Source organism: Dipodomys merriami, unplaced genomic scaffold (assembly GCF_024711535.1).
Source record: "Dipodomys merriami isolate MVZ:Mamm:240054 unplaced genomic scaffold, mDipMer1.0.p SCAF_1, whole genome shotgun sequence".
Classification (NCBI taxonomy): Eukaryota; Metazoa; Chordata; class Mammalia; order Rodentia; family Heteromyidae; genus Dipodomys; species Dipodomys merriami.
The window spans coordinates 102,696,449-102,711,796 of record NW_027202270.1 but is presented as its reverse complement, the minus strand read 5'-3'; positions in this window follow the sequence as shown (position 1 = coordinate 102,711,796).

Below are 15,348 nucleotides of genomic sequence, written 5' to 3'. Positions count from 1 at the left end.
AGGCACCTGCACCCCACCTTGCATCTGTGCTCTTTGATCTGAGGCATTCTCCACTTCGATCACCTTATAATCACCACGGGCCCCTCAGCAGACAGTGCCATCTTCTTACTATCTTGAAGAGAACAGACAAAAGCTACAGACTATCCTGGAGTCAAAGGTTATACTAACAGTCAACAAAGCCATATCTGAGACTTGGACCTGTCTTAACTCTGCATACCCTTCTCACTCTTCACTCCAGTTCTTCCTATTTAATCTGAAGCCATTGTCTGTACCCCCTGAAGATGGCTGAAGATGGACTGAAGTTCTGTCTTCCCATGGCTGCCATAGACTATGTCTTCTTTCTCTGCCCTTCATCATGTCTCTTTATGTGGCCTATGGGGGTGAATGGGCAGACCTAACTTGGGACTCCTGGTTTCAGAAGGATAATGGAGAGAAGGGGGTGGGGATTCCATTTAGAGCAATGTATATTTTATATGTGTGTGTGTATGTGTGTAAATATATATATACTTGGTTTTTTTGCATGCTGGGCCTCAGCCATTACATCTCAAGAGAATCTATTACAACAACTATCCACAGATTTATGCCCCAAAATACACATTTGAACCTCTTGTACATCACCTTTATGATAACAATTTAAGGAAGTAACATACACATTTGAGCAGGGCACTGGTGGCTCACACCTGTAATCCTAGCTATTCAGGAACTGAGATCGGAGGAACACCAGCTTGGGCAGAAAAGTCCAGTTGAAAGCCACATTGGGCAGGAAAGTCTGTGAGACTCTTATCTTCAATTAATCACCAGAAAAGCTGGAAGTGGTTCCGGGGACAATGTCCAGGCCCTGAAGTCAAGCCTGGGTACTGGCACAAAAAATAATAATGATAGTACTGATTTGTAAGGATGGTCATAGACTGTCTGTAGATTCTGAAGCAAATAGGAAAGAATAGAGGAGAAGGCTGGCCCCCACCCCAGACCTCCCTTCTCCACTTCCAAGTTGCCTGCGATACTCTAGCCTGCCAACTTCTCCTGAGAACGTAAATCTTGCTCAATAAAAACAATTAGCAGAAGACAAAACATTCACCAGTGCAATAACCTAAATGTACCACCATTAACCATTCAAATGACTAATCCTGTATATTGATTATGTTCCAATAATGATAATTAAAACCAAATAACCTCTAGATTCATTTGATTTCTACAGGGACATAACTAAAGCCCTAGGCACTGTATTGCCAGGCCTGATCAAGCCAGGCCAAGCCAAACAAACCTCCTAAGAGGCTTGGGCTGGAGTAGCTGGGTTACTCAGACTATCGCAAGAAGGACTGGGCACCCTCTCACATGTCAATTACCAGATTAGGGAGCCCCAAAGACCACTCTCAGCTCAGGAACCCTCTATCCAGGCATTGTAACAACCAATGACGGAGTTAGACCAACTACTTCCTACTATGTCTTCCAGGTTCCACAGGGAGTCCTCACACCTGTTCTGGGCTCCCTTATTACTGTGCCTGTACCCAATTCACTAGCACTAGCACTATCATCTGCTTGCACTGTATGAGTGAATGAAGACTGATTTTTTGTTTTGTTTTGTTTTTCTTTTTTCTTTTTCTTTTTTTTGCCAGTCCTGGAACTTGAACTCAGGGCCTGAGCTCTGTCCCTGAGCCTCTTTTTGCTCAAGGCTAGCACTCTACCACTTGAGCCACAGTACCACTTCCAGCTTTTTCTGTTTATGTGGTGCTAAAGAATTGAACCGAGGGCTCATGCATGTTAGGCAAGCACTCTACAAGAAGCCACATTCCCAGTCCAAGACTGATTTGTGTGTGTGTGTGTGTATGTGTGTGTGTATGCGTGCACACGCATGTGCCAAACCCATATTTCTCTTAATATTCTCTCCTCCAACCTGCTGAGCTAGCTCCAGCTTTTCTTCTAATTCAGACTCACATTTCTACTGTACAAATGCCATCTCCAGCCTCACATCTTCTGGTGCCTCATGAGCAACGGGGTATTTTCCCCAAAGGGAAGATCTGCAAACTGGGTCCCCCACCGCCATGAACTTGTCACTTTTTCTGCCATAAATTGTCAGCCTTTTGTAACATAACTCAGAGCAATCTACAAAGTATCTCAACCCTAAAAAAACAACAACAAAGGATTTTTCTTAGAGAAGTGATGTTTATGTTCATACAAAGATCTGTAGGAAAACATGTATATTTTCTTTGAAACAGATAAAAACTGAAAACAATCCAAATATCCTTTAACAGGAGACTAGATAAGACTGCAGTATATCCATACTCTGGAATACGACTCCGCCATAAAAAGGAACCAAATTACAATGCAGGCAACACTTTAGACAAATTTCAAGAGTATCATACTGCACTTAAAAAGGCCAGTCTGCTGGGTACCGGTGGTTCACACCTATAATCCTAACTACTCAAGAGGCTGAGATCTGAGGATCATGGTTCAAAGCCAGCGTGGGCAGGAAAGTATGTGAGACTTATCTCAAATAAACTGCTGAGAAGTGGCACTGTGACTCAAGTGATAGAGTTCTCACCTTGAGCTGAAGAGCTCAGTAGCGCCCAGGCCCAGAGTTCAAGCCCCACAACCAACAACAACAACAAAAGGCCAATCTCAAAAGTTTATGTACTAAGATGAAAGTTGACTCACTTGTAATATCTTCAAAAATGACAAAAATCACAGAGATTAATAATAAGCCAATCATTTTAATTAGAAGGACTTAGCAAGTAAACAATTTATATTAGGAAGACCGTCAATAACAAATAGTACCATGGTTTATATGAAGTTCTGCATGTGCCAAATATTCCTAAAATGTAATAAATGAACAATACTTTAAATTGGTACCTGATAGTCATGATTAAGAAGGAGCAAAATGAGATGGTGACTCATGCCTATAATCCTAGTTACTCAGGAAGCTAGAGGAAGAGGAGGAGGGGGGGTAGGGGAGGAGGGGGAGGAGGAGACGGTAGCAAGTGTAATTTTAGTCCCCTTGAACTCTAATGGTCAATCTAGGTTTTAGAATGACACCTCAGGAGTTGGAGGCATGGCTCAGTTGGTAGAGCACTAGCCAAAAGGTAAAAGTGTCAGGTACTGAGTTCAAATCCTATTCTTAGACCAAAAAGAAAAGGAATGACCCATTATGCTGCTGTGGTCTACTTTTACTCTCTATCTCTTTTACAGTTCAGGACCTGCCTCACCTGAAATGTGACCAGAGGAGTTGGCTTTAACTAAATATTCTCTGAAAACCCTAATGGTTAAATATGTATATGCTATGCAGATAACCTAAACACTTGATCACTTCGAACAACGTAAAAACACATACCTGTGGGAGGTTCACCTACATCAGGACTTCAAAGGCTCTGGGAGAAGGGCTTGCATGGACAGTCTCACTTTATCCTGACCAGCGTCTGAAGTCACCTTGCTCCTCTTCTTGTAGAAGATACCAAGACACAGAGGGCGAGGAGTCCAAGGGTCCAGGTCATGGTCAGCAGAGCCAGGAACAACAATTGGCTAACAGGAACAACAATGTAGCTAGTTGCCTCTACCTGGTGATCTCTCTCGGGTCTCCTGTTTCCCCTGCTTCCCTCCAGTCTGTCCAGGAATCTCTTTACTGATTGTTCCCATAACAAATCACCACAAGTTTAGTGGTTTTGACTATTGCATTCTCTAACCAGGTCCAAAATGAGTCTCGCTGGGTTAAAGTTGAGGGCTGACAGTGCTGGGTGTCTTCTGGAGGCTCCAGAGAACCCACTGCATTACCTCACTTCAGCTTGGAGAAGGGAAGCGGGCCCCTAGGCTTGCCCTTCCATCTTGAAGGCCAGCAACACGAGGCTGAGCTCTTTCCATGCCGCTCTCTCTCCAGCTCCCTTTCTACTTAGAACACAGGAGATTTCACTGGGCACATCTAGTGGTTCTGGATCCTTCCTCCCCCCTCCCCCTCAAGGTCATCTGATTCACAACCTTACCTTCACCTGCATACGAATTCTGTTTGTCTTGTCAGCCAACATAAACACAGGTTCTGGCAATTAGAACTCAGATATGAGAGGCGAGGTCTGCCCAACGCAAGCCACAAGCTAGCACCAATCATCTCTTGTTTAATCCCTTAAAAACATATTATAAATGTTGTTAAATGTTTCATGGGACCTTTCTTTAAAAGAGCCTTTCCTGTCAAGTCTATTAAAACTGTTTCATTTATAGGTTTCTATTGTTGCTTTGTATAATTCCTAATGATATAGTTTAAGAAGATACACATAGGAGTTGGGGTACAGTTCAAGTGGTAGAGCACTTGCCTAGCAAGCATGAGGCCCTGGTGGCACAAAAAAAAAATTCTATGATAATTAATCACATTTAACCATAAAACTAAATACTGGGGGCAATTTCTCTCCTTCATGGAGAAATTTCTTTAGAGAAACAAAATGCATTTGGGATTGGAGGCCTGGGGGAAGAGCACTAGCCAATAAGAGAAAGCTACAGGTATTGAGTCCTGGTCTCAGACCTAAAAAGAAAGAAAAACAAACTGGGGGGGGGGGGGGGGGAATGGTGCTGTCCAGCATTGTTGGCTCACACTTGTAATCCTAACTACTCAGTAGGCTGAGATCTGAGGATCATGATTCAAAGCAGCCTGGGCAAGGAAAGTCCATGAGACTCCAATAAACCACTCAAAGAACCAGAAGTGTCTCTGTGTCTCAAATGATAGAGAGCTTGCCTGGAGCTACAGAGCTGAGGGATAACTCCCAGGCTCACAGTTCAAGCCCCACAACCACCACCACCACCAACAACAACAACAAAAGTGCATGTTTTCTCTTATATGCAGAAGCTAGATCTAAAATATACCACAACACAAGACTCTAGGCATTCACACACAGTGAAACCAAAGGAGGGTAGTCTTAGGAGAGGAACACAAAGGCAAAATTCAATGTCTCTGTACCTCTAAATAAATAATAAATAAGTAAATAAATAATATTTAGCAAAATAAACTCCAGGAAATTGAAACAAAACGGTATTCTTTTCTTTTTGCCTTGTTTGTTCATTTATGTCTTTGGGAGAGCAAAGGGAGCCACAGAAATGGAAGGATGAAGAGTGAACAAATGCAGTACTCATTAACCACCATGTTGAAAATGAACTACACAACTTGTGGGTGGGGATGGAAGGGAAAAACTGGGAGAGAGCAAGGGAAGGGTGACATTGTCCAAAAAGAAATGTACCCTTTTCCTGACATATATAACTGTAACCCCTCTGTACATCATTTTTTGTGTGTTTTGTTTTGTTTTTTATTTTTGTCAATTGTGGAGATTGAACTCTAGGCCTGGGCACTGTCCCTCAGCTCTTCAGCTCAAGGCTAGCGCTCTATCACTTGAGCCACAGCACCACTTCCCGCTTTTTTTTTCCTTATGTGGTGCTGAGGAATTGAGCCCAGGACCTCATGCATGCAAAGCAAGCACTCTACCACTGAGCCACCTTCCCAACCCCTGTACATCATCTTTGTAATAACAATAAAATAGTTTTTTAATTTAATGCATAGAAAACAAATGTGCCCAAAGGAAAGATCATTTGTGCAGTTCCACCATTTCCCAGTAGATGGCAGTAACACAATACAAACCAGTTCCCACTTATTATCTATTTATTGAAAGAATTCATCTTCCTTTTGGATTGAGGTTACGATATTAATTTTTAGTGTGACTTGATGGGCTCCATCTGTAATTTAACCATATTGGAATTAAATTCTGATACCTAATCACACGGATGTAAGCTCTATTAGATTTCAATTAGCATTCACTCTGATTTGATTATAAGGCTTTAGCCATTCAAATAGCAAATAGGGAGACATTTAGATAATTGCAGCTGTCTGGGCTTATTCCACTTGCTATCATTCGCCGAGTGATTCATGTAAAGACTGGGCCATACAATTGTAGGGGTTTAGGGTGGAGAAAAGGAAGAAGGGCTGACTATGGGAGGGGTAGTGTTAGGGCTCACGCTACAGTGGTCTGGCATTGGCAGACCATCCATTAGGATGAGAATGAGTGGAGGGCGGTTACCTTTTAGCTGGGTTCCTAGGAGATCTCCTTGAGTCTCCATTCTCAGTACTGTTTCATTTGGCAAAAGAAAAGAGGCATTAGCCAAGTCTCCTTTTCCAGTTTTTGAGCTGAACTGGATTATACTGAATGTATTAGCCACACTGAGACTTCCCTTCTCCACCAAGGCCTTTCTCAGTAAATGGATCAGGGACTACTGCCTGTCCCCTAATACTCCTTTTTTTGTTTGTTTTTGTGCCAGCACTGGGGTTTGAACTCAGGGCCTCCTCCTCCTTGCTCTTTCACTCAAGGCTGGTACGCTAGGGCTTAAATCACCGCTTCCAGCTTTTTTGCTGGTTAATTGAAGATAAGAGTCATAGATTTGTCTGCTCAGGCTGGCTTTGAATGGAGACCTCCAGACCTCAGCTTCCTGCGATGCTAGAATAACAGGAGTGAATGAACCACCAACACCTAGCTCACCTGATACTATTTCTAGGGTGTTTGATTGAAGTCTCTACTCCACTAGGCAAGAATTTGAAAACATGTTATACACATGTTATGCACATGCCAGGCTAAACAAGCTAAAGAAAACTTTAGGAGCCAAGTGCCGGTGGCTCTCTCCTGTAATCCTACTCAGGAGGCTGAGATCCAAGGATCCCAGTTCAAAGCCAGCCTGGGCAGGAAAGTCCGTGAGACTCTTTTTTTTTTTTTTTTTTTGGTCCGGTTGTGGGGCCTGGGCACTATCCCTCAGCTCTTCAGGTCAAGGCTTGCGCTCTACCACTTGAGCCACAGCGCCACTTCCAGCTTTTTTTCTTTTTGCTTATGTGGTGCAGAGGAATCAAACCCAGGGCCTCATGCATGCAAGGCAAGCGCTCTACCACTGAGCCACCTTCCCAGCCCATCTGTGAGACTCTTATCTCCAATTAACCACCAGAAAACTGAAGCTACGCTGTGGCTCAAATGGTAGAGTGCTCGCTTTGAGCTGAAGAGCTGAGGGACAGTGCCCAGGCCCTGAGTTCAAGGTCCAGGACAAGCAAAAGAAAAAAAAAAAACTTTAGCACTTATCATCCAGATTCTAGCAACCAACAACAGCAAAACAGTCTGCCCCCCATCAATCAAGCACCACTGAGAAGCAGCTGTGAAACCCACTGGGAAGGTTTTTCTGGTTGGAACAGAGGAGTCTACTCTAAGGAAGTGGCTATAGAACTCACGCTTACTCTGTATGGATCTCTAGGAGCCAATTCAAGCCTGGAGATATTTTTTGTCTCAAATTAAAAAAAAAAGATTTCTAATCCATAAAATCTAATAACTTGCCAAGGAGCCCAAATTTATTTTCTGTTCAAAGAAACACATGTGGTTACTGAGGGCTCTAAACCACAATGAATGGGTCACTGGACACCAGTGGCTCATACCTATACCAGCCATTCTAGAGGTAGAGATCTGATGGTTGTAGTTCAAAGCCAGGCAGACAAATCAGAGAGATTTTTTTCTTTTGGTTGTTCATGGGGCTTGAACTCTGGGCCAGGGCGCTATCCCTGAGCACTTCAGCACAAGGCGAGCACTCTACCACTTGAGCCATGGCACCACTTCTGGTTTTCTGGTGGTTAACTGGAGATGAGAGTCTCATCTTTCCTTGCCCCAACTGGCTTTGAACTGAGATCCTCAGATCTCAGCCTCCTGAGTAGCTAGGATTACAGGCATGAGCCCCTGGCACCCAGCTCAGAGAGATTCTGATCTTTAAATAACCAGCAAAAAGCCTTAAGTGGAGCTGTGGCTTAGTGATAGAATGCTAGTCATGATCAGAAAAAGTTAAGCCAGAGTGAAAGGTCTTTGACTGTGGCAAGTATTATACTTTTAAGATTTTTACTTGTTTGACTGTATGTTCAAAAATCTCTCAGAAAGACCAACAGTATGCTTTTTTTTTTTTTTTAGTGCCTATCCTGTGGCTTAAACTCAGGGCCTAGGCACTGTCCTTGAGCTTCTTTGTTGCTCAAGGATAACACTCTACCACTTGAGCTATAATTCCACTTTGCTCTCTTTCTTTATTTCCTTCTTTCTTTCTTTCTTTCAATCTTTCTTCCTTCCTTTCTTCCTTCCTTCCTTCCTTTCTTCCTTCCTTCCTTTCTTTCTTCCTTTCTTTCTTTCTTCTTTCTTTCTTTCTTTCTTCCTTTCTTTCTTTCTTTCTTCCTTTCTTCCCTTCTTTCTTTCTTTCTTTCTTTCTTTCTTCCCTCCTTTCTTTCTTTCTTTCTTTCTTCCTTTCTTTCTTCCTTCCTTTCTTTCTTCCTTTCTTTCTTCCTTCCTTCCTTCCTTTCTTCCTTCCTTCCTTTCTTTCTTCCTTTCTTTCTTTCTTCTTTCTTTCTTTCTTTCTTTCTTTCTTTCTTTCTTTCTTTCTTTCTTTCTTCCTTTCTTCCCTTCTTTCTTTCTTTCTTCCTTTCTTTCTTCCCTCCTTTCTTTCTTTCTTTCTTTCTTTCTTCCTTTCTTTCTTTCTTTCTTTCTTCCTTTCTTTCTTCCTTTCTTTCTTCCTTTCTTTCTTCCTTTCTTTCTTTCTTTCTTTCTTTCTTTCTTTCTTTCTTTCTTTCTTTCTTTCTTCCTTCCTTCCTTTCTTTCTTCCTTTCTTTCTTTCTGGAGGCAAGAGTCTCATCAACTTTCCTGCCCGGGCTGGCTTTGAACTGTGATCCTCAGGATCTCAGCTTCCTGAGTAGCTAGGATTACAGGTGTGAGCCACCAGCACCCTGCAACTTGTGCTTTTCCCCATGTTACTGAGTGTCTTTGAGGTGGGCTGGGACCCACAAGCCTGGCCATAAAAAGAACTGAAGGTTTGAGCCATAGCTCACGACTCATATGGGTGGAGTGGACTTTTCCCAGAAGTGAAAACAATGTAATTTGTAATACATAAAAAATGTGACAGACACTGCCAGGGTGATTCCTTTGGAATTTGAAGAAAAGGCTAAGGGGGGGGGAGGGAGAGGAGGAAGTAAGATGTGGGGGAAGACAGGATAGTACTCACAGGCACAGATTTCCTTCTGTGTCTGTCTCTTGCAAGTGCTCTGTCTGTAGCAGGTTGTTGTGGAAACAAGTCCTTCTTGGAGGGACTTCTAGGAAATCCACGGCAGCAGGAGCATCTTGGTCCCACACATGGTTAGAACCTCAAAGTAGTGAGGTTTTTCGTTATTTTATTATTTTGTGTGTGTGTGTGTGTGTGTGTGTGTGTGTGTGTGTGTGTGTGTGTGTGTGTGTGTGTCTGTGTCTGTGTCTGTGTCTGTGTCTGTGTCTGTGTCTGTGTCTGTGTCTGTGTCTGTGTGCTGGGCTTGAACTCAGGGCCTGGGCACTGTTTTTGAGCTTTTTTTTTAAATTCTACGACTTGAGCCACGGCCCCACTTCCAGCTATTTGCTGATTAATTGAAGATAAGTGTTTCATGGACTTTTCTGCCCTAAATGGCTTCAAACTGTGATCTTTAGATCTCAGCCTCCTAAGTAGCTAGGATGACAGGATTTAGCTACAGGATTTAGCTCATTTCCTATTACTCTTCCCCTGACTCACTCTACCTCGCCCACACTGCAAGTGTAACACCACCTTCGGGGCCTTTGCACTGAACCCCTGGACCATTCTTCCTGAACACAGCCAGCCAGCGCACTCCGTCCCATTTGGTTTGGGTTCTTGGCTGTGTTCTCTTTTGCCCTCCCTCACCTGGAATGTCAGTGCGCACTCATGCCCGTGTTTCTCTAAGTTTTCCTTGATTAGTAGTTTTCCCTTCTTAGTGTTCTAACATGTTATATGTTACTTATTTATCCTGTCTCTTTGTATCTTGCACTCAAGGCAGTGGCTGGACCAGTCTGAGTGTTCAAAACAGTTGGAAATGAATGAAGAAGTTCAGATCCAGGGCTGAGGCCATGGCTTAGTGGTAGAACACTTGCCTGACTTGGGCAAGGCCCTGGAGCCCATCCCTCGCACCACCAAAACAAACAGTAAGCATGCTTAAAAGTTCACATCCCTACGCATTGCTTGCATAGGGACATTGATTTGTATGGAGAATATTTTTGTTCATTTCTTATGCTGGTACTAGGGTGTGAACTCAAGGCCTCATATTCTTGCCTGTCTTTTTTTGCTCAAGGCTAGTGTTCCACCACTTGAGCCACACCTCCACTTCCAGCTTTTTGCTGGTTATTTGGAGATAAGAGTCTCAGGGATTTTTCTGCCCAAGCTGGCTTTGAACCAAGATCCTAAGATATCAACCTCTTGAATAGTTAGGACTACAGGCATGAGTCATAATTGTCCAGTGAAAATATTCTTTCTAAACAAATTATTATTATGGGGAGGGCAAGGAAGGGGTAATGTTCTGGAGCCTGATGAGGCAACCTGAGAACTCTGTTTTCTAGAACCTTCAAGTACCTGAAAGGGTTAGAGACTTGGAGATCAGTAATGTTGGTCAGAAACTATTAGTAACCTGGAACCTATTTAAAAAAAAAAAAAAAAAAGCCTTCTGGGGCTGGGAAGGTGGCTCAGTGGTAGAGCGCTTGCCTTGCATGCCTGAGGCCCTGGGTTCGATTCCTCAGCACCACATAAGCAAAAAGAAAAAAAGGCAGAAGTGGTGCTGTGGCTCAAGGGGTAGAGTGCTAGCCTTGAGCTGAAGAGCTGAGGGACAGCGCCCAGGCCAAGTTCAGGCCCCAGGACCGGACCCAAAAAATAAAGAAAAAAAAATCCTTCTTGTGCCTCACTTCAGATTCAATGAATAAAATCTTAGGTGAATCCCAGTAATATATGTTATAGCAAAGGAAAAGAGAGCAGGAGAAGCAGGCAGGCAGGAAGACAGACTGACAGACAGACAGACAGACGATGGTAGGCATGAGTTAGGTAAGATTGTAGCTATGCTAATATGTATAGTTTTACAGTAAACTCTTTTATGAATAGAAATACACTCTAAAATAATGATTAAAAGTATAGTACATGAAGGCTGGGAATGTGGCTCAGTGGTAGAGTGCTTGCCTAGCATGCATGAAGCCCTGGGTTCGATTCCTCAGTACCACATAAACAGGAAAAGCCAGAGGTGGCGCTGTGGCTCAAGTGGTAGAGTGCTAGCATTGAGCACAGAAAGGCTCAGGGACAAACCCCAGGCCCTGAGTTCAAGCCCCAAGACTGGCCAAAAAAAAAAAAAAAGTATAGTACATGAGAGAGAGCAAGGGAAAGAGTGACATTGTCCAAAAAGAAATGTAGTTGGGCTCTGGTGGTTCGTGCCTGTAATCCTAGCTATTCGGGAGGCTGAGATCTGAGGATCGCAGTTCAAAGCCAACCCCAGAAGAAAAGTCCCCATGAGACTCATCTCCAACTAACCACTCAAAAACTGGAAGTGGCGCCGGGAAAGCACTAGCCTTGAGCACAAAGAGGCTCAAGGATAACACCCAGGCTGTGAGTTCAAGCCCCACAACAACAACAACAACAACAAAAAAACTGGACTCACACCAGCAATCTTAGCTACTCAGGATACTGAGATATGAAGATCCCATTCAAAGCCAGAATAAGCACGAAAGTTTGTGAGACAATTATCTCTAATTAACACTAAAAGGCTGGAAGACCTGTGGCTCAAGAGGTAGAGCACTAGTCTCCAATAAAAAAAACCCTAAGGGACAGGGCCTTGAGTTCAAGCCCCAATACCACCACAACTAAATAAATAAATATCCAAACAATAATGATAATAATAATAATAAAGTAGCATAGAGACAGGAACTGGTGGCTCTAGGACAGTTCAAGCCCCAATACCACCACAACTAAATAAATAAATATCCAAATACTACTACTACTACTACTACTACTAATAATAATAATAATAATAATAATAATAATAAAGTAACGTAGAGACAGGAACTGGTGGCTCAGGGAAGCGCTGACTCACACCTCTGTATTCTGCCACTGCCCACCCTCAGTTTGCCATGTCCTTCTGCTTTCTGACTACCTTCTGCTCAAAGCCACCCCTTACGAACCTACTCAGTCTTGCTGGCTTCCCAGAGTTCCTCGCCCTTTCCCCAGCCTTGTCCCTACCAGCTCCTCACCAGTCATTAATTCACCTGATTCTCCCCACCAGCCACTTGAGAGCAGAGAGCATGTTTTATGTTCATACCTCCACACAATCCAGCACAAAATAAATGCTTAATAAATACTTGACATGTTCATGTTTGTTTCTCTTTACAATGCTTTTCCTGTGTGTGTGTGTGTGTGTGTGTGTGTGTGTGTGTGTGTGTGTGTGTGTGTGTGTGTGTGTGTGTGTGTGTGTGTGTGTGTGTGTGTGTGTTATTGGAGTTTGACCTAAAGACCTGATGCTTACTAGACAAGCGCTCTGCTGTTGAATCATACCTCTAGCCCTTTCTTTTTTTTTAATTGGTCATGGGGCTTGAACTCAGGGTCTGGGTGCTGTCCCTGAGCATTTTTGTTCAAGGCTAGTGGTCTACCACTTTGAGCCACTGTGCCACTTTCAGGTTTTGTTGTTGTTGTTTTGAGTGTTAATTAGAGATACAACTCTCACAGGCACTTTTCTACCTGGCTGGCTTTGAACCACAATCACCAAATCTCAGCTAGGATTACAGGCGTGAGCCACCAGCACCTAGCTACCTCCAGCCCTTTCGGTCTGCACTGGTTATTTCTGCTTAAGTGTGCACCTGAACTGTGATCTACCTATTTTAGGCTTCTCATAGTGCCTGAGATAGCAGATGTGTACCACCATGCCCGGATTCTTCCACTGAAAGGCAATCTGATACACTCTTCTGCCCAAGCTAGCCTAGAGCCAGGATCCTCCCAACCATAGTCTCTCAAATAAATCAGATTACAAGTGTGAGCCACTAACACATAGATAAAATAATAATAATAATAATAATAATAATAATAATAATAATACCTTGTTTTGTGAATACATCTTCTTCATCTTTTGTTTTTCTTGCAATACTGGGGATGAACCCAGGAACTCAGATCTGTGTTCACTTTATCTTGGTTTTATTTTTATTTTACTGTAGTTGGGTATGGACTCAGTCAGGACCTCATGCTTGCTAGGCAGATACTCTACTGCTTGGCCTATGTCCCAGCCTTTTATATTTTTATTAGTTTTCAAGGTAAGATCTTCATTTTTGTCTAGCACTGGCCTCAGACCAAGATCTTAATACCTATGCCCCTTTTTGCTGAGAAGACAGGTCTGAACTGCCAGGTATGGGTTACTGAGTTGGGGGTTTGCAAACTTTTTGTTTAAACTTTTTTTTTTTTTGGTCAGTCCTGAGGCTTGAACTCTGGGCTTGGGTGCTGTCCCTGTGCTCTTTTGCTCAAGGCTAGGGTTCTACCACTTTGAGCCAGAGCACCACCTCTGATTTTCTGGGGGTTAATTGGAGATGAGTCTCACAGACTTTCCTGCCCAGGCTGGCTTTGAATCGCGATCCTCAGATCTCAGCCTCCTGAGTAACTAGGATTACAGGCGTGAGCCTGTCAACTTTAGCCTGGCTAAACTATTTTTTGTGCCTATCGTGGGGCTTGAACTCAGGACCTGGCTGAGTGCTATTCCTTAGTGTTTTTTGCTTAAAGGCTGGCACCCTACCTTAAGCCACAACTCTATTTCTGACTTTTTGGTGTTTAATTATAGATAAAAGTCTTAGACTTTCCTGCCCCAGCTGGCTTTGAAGCAAAATCCTCAAATCTCAGCTTCCTTGAGTAGCTAGGTGAGCTACTGATGCCTGACTAGTTTGAATTTTTTTTTTTTTTTTTGCTGGTCCTGGGGCTTGAACTTTGGGCCTAGGTGCTGTCCCTCAGCTCTTCAGCTCAAGGCTAGCGCTCTACCACTTGAGCCACAGCACCACCTCCGGCTTCTTCTCCTTATGTGGTACTGAGAAATCAAACCCAGGGCTTCATGCATGCAAGGCAAGCACTCACTCTACCACTGAGCCACCTTCCCAACTCCTAGTTTGAACTTTTAACTCTAGCCTGAACTTCAATCCTTCTGATCTCTAGGCCTGAGATCCTGTGGTTTTAATCAGTTTGACAAAGCACAGCTTTAGGCAGAGACAGATATTTGTGCTTAAACTAAGAAAGAAGGAACTAAAAGATTGAATTTAACGGGAGGAAAGCCCTCTAATCTATGGGGGGGGGGGAAGTGAAAGCCTGTCTGTGACCTTTTGAAAGCACCAAATTCATTGTCACCTTGAGCTTTTCCTGTCTGGCGGAAGGAGTGGCAGAGGTGGGGGCTTTTGCTGTCTCTCTTGAGCAGGACTTGAAGGCCGGGATCTCTTCTGAGTGTTCCCCTTGCCTGTGACCACCAGGCAGGTTGCCCCAGGAACTCCCACCTATTTTTAGATCAACTCAACACCCTTGAGACTTCAGCCTCCTATACAGGTTCTTGCTCCTTGTCAGTCTTGCTGTTGTCCTATGAATCAGCTAGGGCTGGCCTGACAAATTACTAGACTTGAAGTGGGAGAACAAAAGCCCTAAGTGCGAGGGTTAAGGCCTTTAGCAGTGGAAAGTTGTGATGACGCTCTGCCAGCTACTACAATGATAACTGCCTTACTACTTTTACAAGACAGTTGGTGACTCTTCAAGCCAACACTCGGTCAGGGAATTCTCTGTGGCCAGAGGCACAGCTGCGAAGCCCAATACTGTATCATCACAACTTGTTCTCTCTGATCTCTTCTGCAGGAAAACTTACCCAGAAAACAAATTGTCAACATTGCCCAGATCAGAGAAGACAAATTAGTTTTCATCTACCCATGATGACCTTTTCACTTGAGATTTGGTTAGTCTGTTTTGACCTAGTTAACATAACCTACTTATTTAACCTCGTTCACATCACCTAGATACTTTCCATACAATCTGTCTTAACTCAAGAACCTTAAGGTATATCCTTAAGCAATACCATTGCTTCTGAAGCCATCAACAAGCACTGGAAGAGTACGTGGAGGGCCTTGCTGGTTACACCTGGACTGGGGTCAGACAGACATGTGGACATGGTTCTTCAGCCCCCCAGTTCATTGATGGGAACGCTGACTATGCATGCATTGCCAAGTGGCCTCTCCACTGCCCAGACTCATTCCCATCCTTCCTCCTTCAAAAAATTATATTGTTATTATTAAGATGTTGTACAGAAAGGCTACCATTTCTTAAGTCAGGTAATAAGTACATTTCTCCCTTCCTTCCTTCCTTCCTTCCTTCCTTCCTCTTATTTCCTTCCTTCCTTCCTTCCTTTCATTCATTCTTTCTTTCTCTCTCTCTTTCTCTCTTTCTTTCTTTCTTTCTTTTGTTCTTTCTTTCTTTCTTTCTTTTTTTTGTCAGTCATGGGGCTTGAACTCTGGGCATGGGCGTTGTCCCTCC